The sequence below is a fragment of the Oncorhynchus mykiss genome, chromosome 11, assembly GCF_057628025.1.
Source record: "Oncorhynchus mykiss isolate SJ-2025 chromosome 11, ASM5762802v1, whole genome shotgun sequence".
Lineage (NCBI taxonomy): Eukaryota > Metazoa > Chordata > Actinopteri > Salmoniformes > Salmonidae > Oncorhynchus > Oncorhynchus mykiss.
Window position 1 is genome coordinate 71940812 of NC_143032.1, and position 12459 is coordinate 71953270.

Consider the following 12459-nt stretch of genomic DNA (forward strand, 5'->3'; position numbering starts at 1 on the left):
TGTTTCTTTTTCTTTGTATCTTATTATCTACATGTTTCCATCAGACATAACAGACATTATGTTACAGAATCATGAAAAAATACGAATTTTATCCATTTATTAGTGTCAGGATGGCCGAGTGGTCTAAGGTGCCAGACTCAAGGTGAGAATCCTTCCTAGTTACAGGGGTATTCTGGTCTCCGATTGGAGGCGAGGGTTCAAATCCCTCTTCTGACAGACCTTTTGCCTTAAAAAAAGAGTAGCTCTTTGTCAAAACCGAAAAATTCTCCAAATGGTGAAAGGAAAACACATGAACAGTGATTAATAGTTTGATAGATGTCATAGTTTGAGAACAGAAAACACATGAAACGGGAACATATGCCTAGTTTAGAATTCAATAAGTTACTCAAATTCCATTGAAAAATGTTTTTTACTATATCTTTCATTAGCTTTTAACATTTTTTGTTTCTTTTTCTTTGTATCTTAAGATCTGCATGTAACCATCAGACATATCAGATGTTATGTTACATAATCGTGAAAAAATATGAATTTTAAGGTTTTGTAGTTGTCAGGATGGCCGAGTGGTCTAAGGCGCCAGACTCAAGGTGAGAATCCTTCCTAGTTACAGGGGTATTCTGGTCTCCGATTGGAGGCGAGGGTTCAAATCCCTCTTCTGACACACCTTTTGCCTTAAAAAAAGAGTAGCTCTTTGTCAAAACCGAAAAATTCTCCAAATGGTGAAAGGAAAACACATGAACAGTGATTAATAGTTTGATAGATGTCATAGTTTGAGAACAGAAAACACATGAAACGGGAACATATGCCTAGTTTAGAATTCAATAAGTTACTCAAATTCCATTGAAAAATGTTTTTTACTATATCTTTCATTAGCTTTTAACATTTTTTGTTTCTTTTTCTTTGTATCTTAAGATCTGCATGTAACCATCAGACATATCAGATGTTATGTTACATAATCGTGAAAAAATATGAATTTTAAGGTTTTGTAGTTGTCAGGATGGCCGAGTGGTCTAAGGCGCCAGACTCAAGGTGAGAATCCTTCCTAGTTACAGGGGTATTCTGGTCTCCGATTGGAGGTGAGGGTTCAAATCCCTCTTCTGACACACCATTTGCCTTAAAAAAGAGTAGCTCTTTGTCAAAACTGAAAAATTCTCCAAATGGTGAAAGGAAAACACATGAACAGTGATTAATAGTTTGATAGATGTCATAGTTTGAGAACAGAAAACACATGAAACGGGAATAATAGTTCAATACATATCAACATATGCCTAGTTTAGAATTCAATAAGTTACTAAAATTCCATTGAAAAATGTTTTTTAATATATCTTTCATTAGCTTTTAACATTTTTTGTTTCTTTTTCTTTGTATCTTATTATCTACATGTTTCCATCAGACATAACAGACATTATGTTACAGAATCATGAAAAAATACGAATTTTATCCATTTATTAGTGTCAGGATGGCCGAGTGGTCTAAGGCGCCAGACTCAAGGTGAGAATCCTTCCTAGTTACAGGGGTATTCTGGTCTCCGATTGGAGGCGAGGGTTCAAATCCCTCTTCTGACACACCTTTTGCCTTAAAAAAAGAGTAGCTCTTTGTCAAAACCGAAAAATTCTCCAAATGGTGAAAGGAAAACACATGAACAGTGATTAATAGTTTGATAGATGTCATAGTTTGAGAACAGAAAACACATGAAACGGGAACATATGCCTAGTTTAGAATTCAATAAGTTACTCAAATTCCATTGAAAAATGTTTTTTACTATATCTTTCATTAGCTTTTAACATTTTTTGTTTCTTTTTCTTTGTATCTTAAGATCTGCATGTAACCATCAGACATATCAGATGTTATGTTACATAATCGTGAAAAAATATGAATTTTAAGGTTTTGTAGTTGTCAGGATGGCCGAGTGGTCTAAGGCGCCAGACTCAAGGTGAGAATCCTTCCTAGTTACAGGGGTATTCTGGTCTCCGATTGGAGGTGAGGGTTCAAATCCATCTTCTGACACACCATTTGCCTTAAAAAAGAGTAGCTCTTTGTCAAAACTGAAAAATTCTCCAAATGGTGAAAGGAAAACACATGAACAGTGATTAATAGTTTGATAGATGTCATAGTTTGAGAACAGAAAACACATGAAACGGGAATAATAGTTCAATACATATCAACAGTTTAGAATTCAATAAGTTACTAAAATTCCATTGAAAAATGTTTTTTAATATATCTTTCATTAGCTTTTAACATTTTTTGTTTATTTTTCTTTGTATCTTATTATCTACATGTTTCCATCAGACATAACAGACATTATGTTACAGAATCATGAAAAAATACGAATTTTATCCATTTATTAGTGTCAGGATGGCCGAGTGGTCTAAGGCGCCAGACTCAAGGTGAGAATCCTTCCTAGTTACAGGGGTATTCTGGTCTCCGATTGGAGGCGAGGGTTCAAATCCCTCTTCTGACAGACCTTTTGCCTTAAAAAAAGAGTAGCTCTTTGTCAAAACCGAAAAATTCTCCAAATGGTGAAAGGAAAACACATGAACAGTGATTAATAGTTTGATAGATGTCATAGTTTGAGAACAGAAAACACATGAAACGGGAACATATGCCTAGTTTAGAATTCAATAAGTTACTCAAATTCCATTGAAAAATGTTTTTTACTATATCTTTCATTAGCTTTTAACATTTTTTGTTTCTTTTTCTTTGTATCTTAAGATCTGCATGTAACCATCAGACATATCAGATGTTATGTTACATAATCGTGAAAAAATATGAATTTTAAGGTTTTGTAGTTGTCAGGATGGCCGAGTGGTCTAAGGCGCCAGACTCAAGGTGAGAATCCTTCCTAGTTACAGGGGTATTCTGGTCTCCGATTGGAGGCGAGGGTTCAAATCCCTCTTCTGACACACCTTTTGCCTTAAAAAAAGAGTAGCTCTTTGTCAAAACCGAAAAATTCTCCAAATGGTGAAAGGAAAACACATGAACAGTGATTAATAGTTTGATAGATGTCATAGTTTGAGAACAGAAAACACATGAAACGGGAATAATAGTTCAATACATACCAACATATGCCTAGTTTAGAATTCAATAAGTTACTAAAATTCCATTGAAAAATGTTTTTTAATATATCTTTCATTAGCTTTTAACATTTTTTGTTTCTTTTTCTTTGTATCTTATTATCTACATGTTTCCATCAGACATAACAGACATTATGTTACAGAATCATGAAAAAATACGAATTTTATCCATTTGTTAGTGTCAGGATGGCCGAGTGGTCTAAGGCACCAGACTCAAGGTGAGAATCCTTCCTAGTTACAGGGGTATTCTGGTCTCCGATTGGAGGCGAGGGTTCAAATCCCTCTTCTGACAGACCTTTGCCTTAAAAAAAGAGTAGCTCTTTGTCAAAACCGAAAAATTCTCCAAATGGTGAAAGGAAAACACATGAACAGTGATTAATAGTTTGATAGATGTCATAGTTTGAGAACAGAAAACACATGAAACGGGAACATATGCCTAGTTTAGAATTCAATAAGTTACTCAAATTCCATTGAAAAATGTTTTTTACTATATCTTTCATTAGCTTTTAACATTTTTTGTTTCTTTTTCTTTGTATCTTAAGATCTGCATGTAACCATCAGACATATCAGATGTTATGTTACATAATCGTGAAAAAATATGAATTTTAAGGTTTTGTAGTTGTCAGGATGGCCGAGTGGTCTAAGGCGCCAGACTCAAGGTGAGAATCCTTCCTAGTTACAGGGGTATTCTGGTCTCCGATTGGAGGCGAGGGTTCAAATCCCTCTTCTGACACACCTTTTGCCTTAAAAAAAGAGTAGCTCTTTGTCAAAACCGAAAAATTCTCCAAATGGTGAAAGGAAAACACATGAACAGTGATTAATAGTTTGATAGATGTCATAGTTTGAGAACAGAAAACACATGAAACGGGAATAATAGTTCAATACATACCAACATATGCCTAGTTTAGAATTCAATAAGTTACTAAAATTCCATTGAAAAATGTTTTTTAATATATCTTTCATTAGCTTTTAACATTTTTTGTTTCTTTTTCTTTGTATCTTATTATCTACATGTTTCCATCAGACATATCAGACATTATGTTACAGAATCATGAAAAAATATGAATTTTATCCATTTATTAGTGTCAGGATGGCCGAGTGGTCTAAGGAGCCAGACTCAAGGTGAGAATCCTTCCTAGTTACAGGGGTATTCTGGTCTCCGATTGGAGGCGAGGGTTCAAATCCCTCTTCTGACACACCTTTTGCCTTAAAAAAAGAGTAGCTCTTTGTCAAAACCGAAAAATTCTCCAAATGGTGAAAGGAAAACACATGAACAGTGATTAATAGTTTGATAGATGTCATAGTTTGAGAACAGAAAACACATGAAACGGGAATAATAGTTCAATACATACTTACATATGCCTAGTTTAGAATTCAATAAGTTACTAAAATTCCATTGAAAAATGTTTTTTAATATATCTTTCATTAGCTTTTAACATTTTTTGTTTCTTTTTCTTTGTATCTTATTATCTACATGTTTCCATCAGACATATCAGACATTATGTTACAGAATCATGAAAAAATACGAATTTTATCCATTTATTAGTGTCAGGATGGCCGAGTGGTCTAAGGCGCCAGACTCAAGGTGAGAATCCTTCCTAGTTACAGGGGTGTTCTGGTCTCCGATTGGAGGCGAGGGTTCAAATCCCTCTTCTGACACACCTTTTGCCTTAAAAAAAGAGTAGCTCTTTGTCAAAACCGAAAAATTCTCCAAATGGTGAAAGGAAAACACATGAACAGTGATTAATAGTTTGATAGATGTCATAGTTTGAGAACAGAAAACACATGAAACGGGAACATATGCCTAGTTTAGAATTCAATAAGTTACTCAAATTCCATTGAAAAATGTTTTTTTACTATATCTTTCATTAGCTTTTAATATTTTTTGTTTATTTTTCTTTGTATCTCAAGATCTGCATGTAACCATCAGACATATCAGATGTTATGTTACATAATCGTGAAAAAATATGAATTTTAAGGTTTTGTAGGTGTCAGGATGGCCGAGTGGTTTAAGGCGCCAGACTCAAGGTGAGAATCCTTCCTAGTTACAGGGGTATTCTGGTCTCCGATTGGAGGCGAGGGTTCAAATCCCTATTCTGACACACCTTTTGCCTTAAAAAAGAGTAGCTCTTTGTCAAAACCGAAAAATTCTCCAAATGGTGAAAGGAAAACACATGAACAGTGATTAATAGTTTGATAGATGTCATAGTTTGAGAACAGAAAACACATGAAACGGGAATAATAGTTCAATACATATCAACATATGCCTAGTTTAGAATTCAATAAGTTACTAAAATTCCATTGAAAAATGTTTTATGAATATATCTCTCATTAGCTTTTAACATTTTTTGTTTCTTTTTCTTTGTATCTTATTATCTACATGTTTCCATCAGACATATCAGACATTATGTTACAGAATCATGAAAAAATACGAATTTTATCCATTTATTAGTGTCAGGATGGCCGAGTGGTCTAAGGCGCCAGACTCAAGGTGAGAATCCTTCCTAGTTACAGGGTTTTCTGTTCTCCGATTGGAGGCGAGGGTTCAAATCCCTCTTCTGACACACCTTTTGCCTTAAAAAAAGAGTAGCTCTTTGTCAAAACCGAAAAATTCTCCAAATGGTGAAAGGAAAACACATGAACAGTGATTAATAGTTTGATAGATGTCATAGTTTGAGAACAGAAAACACATGAAACGGGAACATATGCCTAGTTTAGAATTCAATAAGTTACTCAAATTCCATTGAAAAATGTTTTTTTACTATATCTTTCATTAGCTTTTAATATTTTTTGTTTCTTTTTCTTTGTATCTCAAGATCTGCATGTAACCATCAGACATATCAGATGTTATGTTACATAATCGTGAAAAAATATGAATTTTAAGGTTTTGTAGGTGTCAGGATGGCCGAGTGGTTTAAGGCGCCAGACTCAAGGTGAGAATCCTTCCTAGTTACAGGGGTATTCTGGTCTCCGATTGGAGGCGAAGGTTCAAATCCCTCTTCTGACACACCTTTTGCCTTAAAAAAGAGTAGCTCTTTGTCAAAACCGAAAAATTCTCCAAATGGTGAAAGGAAAACACATGAACAGTGATTAATAGTTTGATAGATGTCATAGTTTGAGAACAGAAAACACATGAAACGGGAATAATAGTTCAATACCAACAACAATACCAACAACGACGAGACGGCCTACAGGGAGGAGGTGAGGGCCCTCGGAGTGTGGTGTCAGGGAAATAACCTCACACTCAACGTCAACAAAACTAAGGAGATGATTGTGGACTTCAGGAAACAGCAGAGGGAACACCCCCCTATCCACATCGATGGAACAGTAGTGGAGAGGGTAGCAAGTTTTAAGTTCCTCGGCATACACATCACAGACAAACTGAATTGGTCCACTCACACAGACAGCATCGTGAAGAAGGCGCAGCAGCGCCTCTTCAACCTCAGGAGGCTGAAGAAATTTGGCTTGTCACCAAAAGCACTCACAAACTTCTACAGATGCACAATCGAGAGCATCCTGGCGGGCTGTATCACCGCCTGGTACGGCAACTGCTCCGCCCTCAACCGTAAGGCTCTCCAGAGGGTGGTGAGGTCTGCACAACGCATCACCGGGGGCAAACTACCTGCCCTCCAGGACACCTACACCACCCGATGTCACAGGAAGGCCATAAAGATCATCAAGGACATCAACCACCCGAGCCACTGCCTGTTCACCCCGCTATCATCCAGAAGGCGAGGTCAGTACAGGTGCATCAAAGCTGGGACCGAGAGACTGAAAAACAGCTTCTATCTCAAGGCCATCAGACTGTTAAACAGCCACCACTAACATTGAGTGGCTGCTGCCAACACACTGACACTGACTCAACTCCAGCCACTTTAATAATGGGAATTGATGGGAAATGATGTAAATATATCACTAGCCACTTTAAACAATGCTACCTTATATAATGTTACTTACCCTACATTATTCATCTCATATGCATACGTATATACTGTACTCTATATCATCGACTGTATCCTTATGTAATACATGTATCACTAGCCACTTTAAACTATGCCACTTTGTTTACATACTCATCTCATTTGTACATACTGTACTCGATACCATCTACTGTATCTTGCCTATGCTGCTCTGTACCATCACTCATTCATATATCCTTATGTACATATTCTTTATCCCCTTACACTGTGTACAAGACAGTAGTTTTGGAATTGTTAGTTAGATTACTTGTTGGTTATTACTGCATTGTCGGAACTAGAAGCACAAGCATTTCGCTACACTCGCATTAACATCTGCTAACCATGTGTATGTGACAAATAAAATTTGATTTGATTGATTTGAATACATATCAACATATGCCTAGTTTAGAATTCAATAAGTTACTAAAATTCCATTGAAAAATGTTTTTTAATATATCTTTCATTAGCTTTTAACATTTTTTGTTTCTTTTTCTTTGTATCTTATTATCTACATGTTTCCATCAGACATATCAGACATTATGTTACAGAATCATGAAAAAATACGAATTTTATCCATTTATTAGTGTCAGGATGGCCGAGTGGTTTAAGGCGCCAGACTCAAGGTGAGAATCCTTCCTAGTTACAGGGGTATTCTGGTCTCCGATTGGAGGCGAAGGTTCAAATCCCTCTTCTGACACACCTTTTGCCTTAAAAAAGAGTAGCTCTTTGTCAAAACTGAAAAATTCTCCAAATGGTGAAAGGAAAACACATGAACAGTGATTAATAGTTTGATAGATGTCATAGTTTGAGAACAGAAAACACATGAAACGGGAATAATAGTTCAATACATATCAACATATGCCTAGTTTAGAATTCAATAAGTTACTAAAATTCCATTGAAAAATGTTTTTTAATATATCTTTCATTAGCTTTTAACATTTTTTGTTTCTTTTTCTTTGTATCTTATTATCTACATGTTTCCATCAGACATATCAGACATTATGTTACAGAATCATGAAAAAATACGAATTTTATCCATTTATTAGTGTCAGGATGGCCGAGTGGTCTAAGGCGCCAGACTCAAGGTGAGAATCCTTCCTAGTTACAGGGGTATTCTGGTCTCCGATTGGAGGCGAGGGTTCAAATCCCTCTTCTGACACACCTTTTGCCTTAAAAAAAGAGTAGCTCTTTGTCAAAACCGAAAAATTCTCCAAATGGTGAAAGGAAAACACATGAACAGTGATTAATAGTTTGATAGATGTCATAGTTTGAGAACAGAAAACACATGAAACGGGAACATATGCCTAGTTTAGAATTCAATAAGTTACTCAAATTCCATTGAAAAATGTTTTTTACTATATCTTTCATTAGCTTTTAACATTTTTTGTTTCTTTTTCTTTGTATCTTAAGATCTGCATGTAAACATCAGACATATCAGATGTTATGTTACATAATCGTGAAAAAATATGAATTTTAAGGTTTTGTAGGTGTCAGGATGGCCGAGTGGTCTAAGGCGCCAGACTCAAGGTGAGAATCCTTCCTAGTTACAGGGGTATTCTGGTCTCCGATTGGAGGCGAGGGTTCAAATCCCTCTTCTGACACACCTTTTGCCTTAAAAAAAGAGTAGCTCTTTGTCAAAACCGAAAAATTCTCCAAATGGTGGAAGGAAAACACATGAACAGTGATTAATAGTTTGATAGATGTCATAGTTTGAGAACAGAAAACACATGAAACGGGAATAATAATTCAATACATACCAACATATGCCTAGTTTAGAATTCAATAAGTTACTAAAATTCCATTGAAAAATGTTTTTTAATATATCTTTCATTAGCTTTTAACATTTTTTGTTTCTTTTTCTTTGTATCTTATTATCTACATGTTTCCATCAGACATATCAGACATTATGTTACAGAATCATGAAAAAATATGAATTTTAAGGATTTATAAGTGTCAGGATGGCCGAGTGGTCTAAGGCGCCAGACTCAAGGTGAGAATCCTTCCTACTTACAGGGGTATTCTGGTCTCCGATTGGAGGCGAGGGTTCAAATCCCTCTTCTGACACACCTTTTGCCTTAAAAAAGAGTAGCTCTTTGTCAAAACCGAAAAATTCTCCAAATGGTGAAAGGAAAACACATGAACAGTGATTAATAGTTTGATAGATGTCATAGTTTGAGAACAGAAAACACATGAAACGGGAACATATGCCTAGTTTAGAATTCAATAAGTTACTCAAATTCCATTGAAAAATGTTTTTTACTATATCTTTCATTAGCTTTTAACATTTTTTGTTTCTTTTTCTTTGTATCTTAAGATCTGCATGTAACCATCAGACATATCAGATGTTATGTTACATAATCGTGAAAAAATATGAATTTTAAGGTTTTGTAGTTGTCAGGATGGCCGAGTGGTCTAAGGCGCCAGACTCAAGGTGAGAATCCTTCCTAGTTACAGGGGTATTCTGGTCTCCGATTGGAGGCGAGGGTTCAAATCCCTCTTCTGACACACCTTTTGCCTTAAAAAAGAGTAGCTCTTTGTCAAAACCGAAAAATTCTCCAAATGGTGAAAGGAAAACACATGAACAGTGATTAATAGTTTGATAGATGTCATAGTTTGAGAACAGAAAACACATGAAACGGGAACATATGCCTAGTTTAGAATTCAATAAGTTACTCAAATTCCATTGAAAAATGTTTTTTACTATATCTTTCATTAGCTTTTAACATTTTTTGTTTCTTTTTCTTTGTATCTTAAGATCTGCATGTAACCATCAGACATATCAGATGTTATGTTACATAATCGTGAAAAAATATGAATTTTAAGGTTCTGTAGGTGTCAGGATGGCCGAGTGGTCTAAGGCGCCAGACTCAAGGTGAGAATCCTTCCTAGTTACAGGGGTATTCTGGTCTCCGATTGGAGGCGAGGGTTCAAATCCCTCTTCTGACACACCTTTTGCCTTAAAAAAAGAGTAGCTCTTTGTCAAAACCGAAAAATTCTCCAAATGGTGGAAGGAAAACACATGAACAGTGATTAATAGTTTGATAGATGTCATAGTTTGAGAACAGAAAACACATGAAACGGGAATAATAGTTCAATACATACCAACATATGCCTAGTTTAGAATTCAATACGTTACTAAAATTCCATTGAAAAATGTTTTTTAATATATCTTTCATTAGCTTTTAACATTTTTTGTTTCTTTTTCTTTGTATCTTATTATCTACATGTTTCCATCAGACATATCAGACATTATGTTACAGAATCATGAAAAAATATGAATTTTAAGGATTTATAAGTGTCAGGATGGCCGAGTGGTCTAAGGCGCCAGACTCAAGGTGAGAATCCTTCCTAGTTACAGGGGTATTCTGGTCTCCGATTGGAGGCGAGGGTTTAAATCCCTCTTCTGACACAGCTTTTGCCTTAAAAAAGAGTAGCTCTTTGTCAAAACCGAAAAATTCTCCAAATGGTGAAAGGAAAACACATGAACAGTGATTAATAGTTTGATAGATGTCATAGTTTGAGAACAGAAAACACATGAAACGGGAACATATGCCTAGTTTAGAATTCAATAAGTTACTCAAATTCCATTGAAAAATGTTTTTTACTATATCTTTCATTAGCTTTTAACATTTTTTGTTTCTTTTTCTTTGTATCTTAAGATCTGCATGTAACCATCAGACATATCAGATGTTATGTTACATAATCGTGAAAAAATATGAATTTTAAGGTTTTGTAGTTGTCAGGATGGCCGAGTGGTCTAAGGCGCCAGACTCAAGGTGAGAATCCTTCCTAGTTACAGGGGTATTCTGGTCTCCGATTGGAGGCGAGGGTTCAAATCCCTCTTCTGACACACCTTTTGCCTTAAAAAAGAGTAGCTCTTTGTCAAAACCGAAAAATTCTCCAAATGGTGAAAGGAAAACACATGAACAGTGATTAATAGTTTGATAGATGTCATAGTTTGAGAACAGAAAACACATGAAACGGGAATAATAGTTCAATACATATCAACATATGCCTAGTTTAGAATTCAATAAGTTACTAAAATTCCATTGAAAAATGTTTTATGAATATATCTCTCATTAGCTTTTAACATTTTTTGTTTCTTTTTCTTTGTATCTTATTATCTACATGTTTCCATCAGACATATCAGACATTATGTTACAGAATCATGAAAAAATACGAATTTTATCCATTTATTAGTGTCAGGATGGCCGAGTGGTCTAAGGTGCCAGACTCAAGGTGAGAATCCTTCCTAGTTACAGGGGTTTTCTGGTCTCCGATTGGAGGCGAGGATTCAAATCCCTCTTCTGACACACCTTTTGCCTTAAAAAAAGAGTAGCTATTTGTCAAAACCGAAAAATTCTCCAAATGGTGAAAGGAAAACACGTGAACAGTGATTAATAGTTTGATAGATGTCATAGTTTGAGAACAGAAAACACATGAAACGGGAATAATAGTTCAATACATACCAACATATGCCTAGTTTAGAATTCAATAAGTTACTAAAATTCCATTGAAAAATGTTTTTTAATATATCTTTCATTAGCTTTTAACATTTTTTGTTTATTTTTCTTTGTATCTTATTATCTACATGTTTCCATCAGACATATCAGACATTATGTTACAGAATCATGAAAAAATACGAATTTTATCCATTTATTAGTGTCAGGATGGCCGAGTGGTCTAAGGCGCCAGACTCAAGGTGAGAATCCTTCCTAGTTACAGGGTTTTCTGGTCTCCGATTGGAGGCGAGGGTTCAAATCCCTCTTCTGACACACCTTTTGCCTTAAAAAAAGAGTAGCTCTTTGTCAAAACCGAAAAATTCTCCAAATGGTGAAAGGAAAACACATGAACAGTGATTAATAGTTTGATAGATGTCATAGTTTGAGAACAGAAAACACATGAAACGGGAACATATGCCTAGTTTAGAATTCAATAAGTTACTCAAATTCCATTTAAAAATGTTTTTTTACTATATCTTTCATTAGCTTTTAACATTTTTTGTTTATTTTTCTTTGTATCTCAAGATCTGCATGTAACCATCAGACATATCAGATGTTATGTTACATAATCGTGAAAAAATATGAATTTTAAGGTTTTGTAGGTGTCAGGATGGCCGAGTGGTTTAAGGCGCCAGACTCAAGGTGAGAATCCTTCCTAGTTACAGGGGTATTCTGGTCTCCGATTGGAGGCGAGGGTTCAAATCCCTCTTCTGACACACGTTTTGCCTTAAAAAAGAGTAGCTCTTTGTCAAAACCGAAAAATTCTCCAAATGTTGAAAGGAAAACACATGAACAGTGATTAATAGTTTGATAGATGTCATAGTTTGAGAACAGAAAACACATGAAACGGTAACATATGCCTAGTTTAGAATTCAATAAGTTACTCAAATTCAATTGAAAAACGTTTTTTACTATATCTTTCATTAG

At 35.2% G+C, this 12459-nt stretch overlaps 17 non-coding genes across 17 annotated transcripts; all 17 read left to right on the plus strand.

Annotated features, from left to right (window-relative positions):
- Positions 1-104: 104 nt before the first annotated feature.
- Positions 105-216, plus strand: trnal-caa (transfer RNA leucine (anticodon CAA)). Its single transcript has 2 exons — positions 105-142; positions 171-216. It is a non-coding gene; the product is annotated as a tRNA-Leu (tRNA).
- A 330-nt stretch (positions 217-546) lies between these two features.
- On the plus strand, positions 547-658 carry trnal-caa (transfer RNA leucine (anticodon CAA)). Its single transcript has 2 exons — positions 547-584; positions 613-658. It is a non-coding gene; the product is annotated as a tRNA-Leu (tRNA).
- Positions 659-988: 330 nt separating this feature from the next.
- On the plus strand, positions 989-1100 carry trnal-caa (transfer RNA leucine (anticodon CAA)). Its single transcript has 2 exons — positions 989-1026; positions 1055-1100. It is a non-coding gene; the product is annotated as a tRNA-Leu (tRNA).
- Positions 1101-1450: 350 nt separating this feature from the next.
- trnal-caa (transfer RNA leucine (anticodon CAA)) lies at positions 1451-1562 on the plus strand. The gene is made up of 2 exons: positions 1451-1488; positions 1517-1562. It is a non-coding gene; the product is annotated as a tRNA-Leu (tRNA).
- Positions 1563-2346: 784 nt separating this feature from the next.
- trnal-caa (transfer RNA leucine (anticodon CAA)) lies at positions 2347-2458 on the plus strand. The gene is made up of 2 exons: positions 2347-2384; positions 2413-2458. It is a non-coding gene; the product is annotated as a tRNA-Leu (tRNA).
- A 330-nt stretch (positions 2459-2788) lies between these two features.
- trnal-caa (transfer RNA leucine (anticodon CAA)) lies at positions 2789-2900 on the plus strand. Its single transcript has 2 exons — positions 2789-2826; positions 2855-2900. It is a non-coding gene; the product is annotated as a tRNA-Leu (tRNA).
- A 351-nt stretch (positions 2901-3251) lies between these two features.
- trnal-caa (transfer RNA leucine (anticodon CAA)) lies at positions 3252-3363 on the plus strand. Its single transcript has 2 exons — positions 3252-3289; positions 3318-3363. It is a non-coding gene; the product is annotated as a tRNA-Leu (tRNA).
- Positions 3364-3692: 329 nt separating this feature from the next.
- Positions 3693-3804, plus strand: trnal-caa (transfer RNA leucine (anticodon CAA)). Its single transcript has 2 exons — positions 3693-3730; positions 3759-3804. It is a non-coding gene; the product is annotated as a tRNA-Leu (tRNA).
- An 814-nt stretch (positions 3805-4618) lies between these two features.
- trnal-caa (transfer RNA leucine (anticodon CAA)) lies at positions 4619-4730 on the plus strand. The gene is made up of 2 exons: positions 4619-4656; positions 4685-4730. It is a non-coding gene; the product is annotated as a tRNA-Leu (tRNA).
- Positions 4731-8077: 3347 nt separating this feature from the next.
- On the plus strand, positions 8078-8189 carry trnal-caa (transfer RNA leucine (anticodon CAA)). Its single transcript has 2 exons — positions 8078-8115; positions 8144-8189. It is a non-coding gene; the product is annotated as a tRNA-Leu (tRNA).
- Positions 8190-8519: 330 nt separating this feature from the next.
- Positions 8520-8631, plus strand: trnal-caa (transfer RNA leucine (anticodon CAA)). The gene is made up of 2 exons: positions 8520-8557; positions 8586-8631. It is a non-coding gene; the product is annotated as a tRNA-Leu (tRNA).
- A 351-nt stretch (positions 8632-8982) lies between these two features.
- On the plus strand, positions 8983-9094 carry trnal-caa (transfer RNA leucine (anticodon CAA)). The gene is made up of 2 exons: positions 8983-9020; positions 9049-9094. It is a non-coding gene; the product is annotated as a tRNA-Leu (tRNA).
- Positions 9095-9423: 329 nt separating this feature from the next.
- trnal-caa (transfer RNA leucine (anticodon CAA)) lies at positions 9424-9535 on the plus strand. Its single transcript has 2 exons — positions 9424-9461; positions 9490-9535. It is a non-coding gene; the product is annotated as a tRNA-Leu (tRNA).
- Positions 9536-9864: 329 nt separating this feature from the next.
- Positions 9865-9976, plus strand: trnal-caa (transfer RNA leucine (anticodon CAA)). The gene is made up of 2 exons: positions 9865-9902; positions 9931-9976. It is a non-coding gene; the product is annotated as a tRNA-Leu (tRNA).
- Positions 9977-10768: 792 nt separating this feature from the next.
- On the plus strand, positions 10769-10880 carry trnal-caa (transfer RNA leucine (anticodon CAA)). The gene is made up of 2 exons: positions 10769-10806; positions 10835-10880. It is a non-coding gene; the product is annotated as a tRNA-Leu (tRNA).
- An 814-nt stretch (positions 10881-11694) lies between these two features.
- trnal-caa (transfer RNA leucine (anticodon CAA)) lies at positions 11695-11805 on the plus strand. Its single transcript has 2 exons — positions 11695-11732; positions 11760-11805. It is a non-coding gene; the product is annotated as a tRNA-Leu (tRNA).
- Positions 11806-12136: 331 nt separating this feature from the next.
- Positions 12137-12248, plus strand: trnal-caa (transfer RNA leucine (anticodon CAA)). Its single transcript has 2 exons — positions 12137-12174; positions 12203-12248. It is a non-coding gene; the product is annotated as a tRNA-Leu (tRNA).
- Positions 12249-12459: the final 211 nt, after the last annotated feature.